We start from the raw sequence: 3046 nt of genomic DNA on the forward strand, positions 1-3046 counted from the left end.
CATATAGTGTGAATTTAACCTCTGTCATATGTGATATGCTCTTGAGTATGAGTACCAATAAAAAATGTCGACGTTATAAATATCAGAGATTCTTAATCCCATAAAATTACGTACTCTGTAGGTCTGGTTGCGAACCACTGGCTTTGTAGACTTGAGTTTATGCTTCATTTTGCCAGATCGCATATTTGTTAAGAATAATTTTAGAAATAATTAATATATATTGCCACATCAAATGTAAAACAAGCAAGTGATCATCGAAGAAATGAGTCGAATCAATTTAATTCTCCCCAATATTAACAAAGAATTTGACTTGAAACCTACCCACCTAGCTCTATTATTTTTAGAAATTTTGATAAAAGTCAGATTAAACGCTATAAAAAAATATTTTTTCATAAATTTTAGATGTAAGTTTGAGTTATTACTCACTACGTCCTAGTAAAAGTGTCGGAACGACGGGACATGTGCACGCGAATATATTACTCGAGGAGGTAGTGCTATTTAGCAATATATTTAAAGCCATGTGGGGTTTTATGCATTTTTATTTATAAGGTACTTTTGAATCCAACTGCTCTCATGTCCCAGATTCGACGACTCCACGCTATATCAACACGGGTCTTTCCAGCGTACTTATGTCCTCATTCACACGCTCCATGATAAACTTCTCAGGGGATTATTCATGACTCAAGTCAATCACGCTTAATTAACTTTGAAATTTTTATATGATGAGTTCACGAAAAGAAGATGCACTTTGATTATATGAGTAATACCTATCAAATCTTTTAAGATTTCTTCAATTGTACAGCTTCTTACATGTACAGTGGTTTTTTTTGTAAACAATTTTGTATTCTAAACAAGAAGAATTTAGTAGAGTTTTTGCACTTTAGGCATAGTGTGGTCATGAATATGGCCTTTCTAATGAAATCACATGTTTTTTATTTTATTTACATGGACGACGAATTTTTCACTATCACCTAATAATTATTTATTGTAATAAATATTGGTGCAATTGAGTAAATCTCCACCATTAAAAAATTTTGACATGAAATTTCGTTATATATATCCAAGAAATAAATTTTAAATATAAGAAATAATTTTTAAATATAAAAATTAAAAATATCAAAATTTTAAAAAAAATTAAACATGGGTGAACTAGTGGGACCTTAAAAATGGTTGATAGGATTGTTCCGGACCGGACCCATGACCTATTTCCAGTCGAACTGTCTAGTCAAGTTTTAACAACACTAATTACTACTCCATACCCGATTTCAACCGACGCCATAATATTAATGATCAAGGTGATACGAGTCCGAGAAAAGTCTAATTAATATCTATGTATGATTTGATATTCTATTGATGTCTTTTTATATGTATATGGTTACTATTATCTACGCTTCCAATATGCTTGTGATGTATCACCCGACGAACTGTTAGTCAGTGCATGTGCATCATCTCAACCAGAAGATATATATATGCATAAAAATATTTACTTCAAAAAAAAAAATTTCAAAGATTTCGTCTATCAACTCCCCACGAAAAACACTTATTTTGTAAGTTTAATTTGTGTCCTTGTGAGCTAGTAAAAGAGATAAAACTGCAAAAATATGCAGGCAAATATATCATTAATGTTTTAATTAGCAGTAGATTTTGCATCACGCGTAATTTTATGCATATATATTTTTTTTTCTAAGGTAAATCAGCCAATTTTCAAAATGAGAGTGGCAAAATACATTCTACCCGCAGGCCACAGACAAAGAACATGCTAACTAGCTAGATCAACTAACAATTTTCTATAAATCCCAATATTTATTATCATGAATATGACCGTTTTCCAAATATTTTATTCATTTATATCTTCTACATATGCATGCATGGATGCAAAATTAGGCCATCGACCACGTGATGTCAACCACCCCACAATTTCCGTTCAGCCCCAGAGCCTTCCGATCTACACGGTATCGATCACACCCATCCACTATATTATTCCGGCACGAGTGATCTGTTGATCCCACGTGCGGTAATTTGAGATAATAAATATGAAAATAAAAAATAAACTGGACACCGAGATTTACATGAAAAATACCTAAAAATTATTATGGTAAAAACCACGGGCAAAGATGAAAAGAATTCCACTATAATATTTTACGGTGTACAACCACTTACTGTTGTTCCAAAGAGAACACACATTTTCTTAGTATATGAGAACAAAACACTTCACAAATATTATATAACTAAGCACTCAAAGGCTATTAGATGAGAAAAAACTCGAAGAAGAGATGATTTCAGAATGAAAGGAAAGAGCTCTATTTATAGAGCCCCTTATCCGTGTGAAGACGCATATAAAACCCGTTGTCTGAATTCAACTTTACCAACCACGTTTTTATTCAACAAATTCAGCCAACCATCTTCTTTAATGCATTAAATGCATTTTCACTCTTTTGCCGACATGATCCCTATGTTGTTGATTGTGAGTTTGGCCGGTGTGAGGATGTGGCTGGCGGAGAGCAGCTGTATGTATGTGACACAATCGAACGAACGGTATATTTGCTAGACTTTATAAGACAACACCCAGCGTCACATATCTTTCCATTATTTGACGTCATGATATTTCTGCAAAATTATTAAGAATCTCAAATTTTTTTTTAAAAAAAAATGTTTTATGTATACCTCAAAAACTATATCCATTTTTATGTTATGTTGGTATCTTGTAAGACGGTTTCACAGGTCTATATTCGTGAGACGAGTTAACCTGATTCATATCTATCATGAAAAGTAATATTTTTTATACAAAAATTAATATTCGTTCATTGGACCGGATCAGAGATTCATCTCATAAAATTAACCCGTAAGATAGTCAAAAGTTTATTTTTTCATTAAAAAATCTAAAATAAAAAATTCACGAATTTGCTCCCACTATAAATTTATCGATTTGATTTAAAATAAATAATCTTCGATTTAGGTATATTTTTAAATGATTTGATACATCACTAAATAATTTTTTTATAAACGATTTCATATAAATTAATTTAATTTAATTGATTTAAAATTA

The sequence above is a fragment of the Primulina huaijiensis genome, chromosome 3, assembly GCF_012295235.1.
Source record: "Primulina huaijiensis isolate GDHJ02 chromosome 3, ASM1229523v2, whole genome shotgun sequence".
Classification (NCBI taxonomy): domain Eukaryota; kingdom Viridiplantae; phylum Streptophyta; class Magnoliopsida; order Lamiales; family Gesneriaceae; genus Primulina; species Primulina huaijiensis.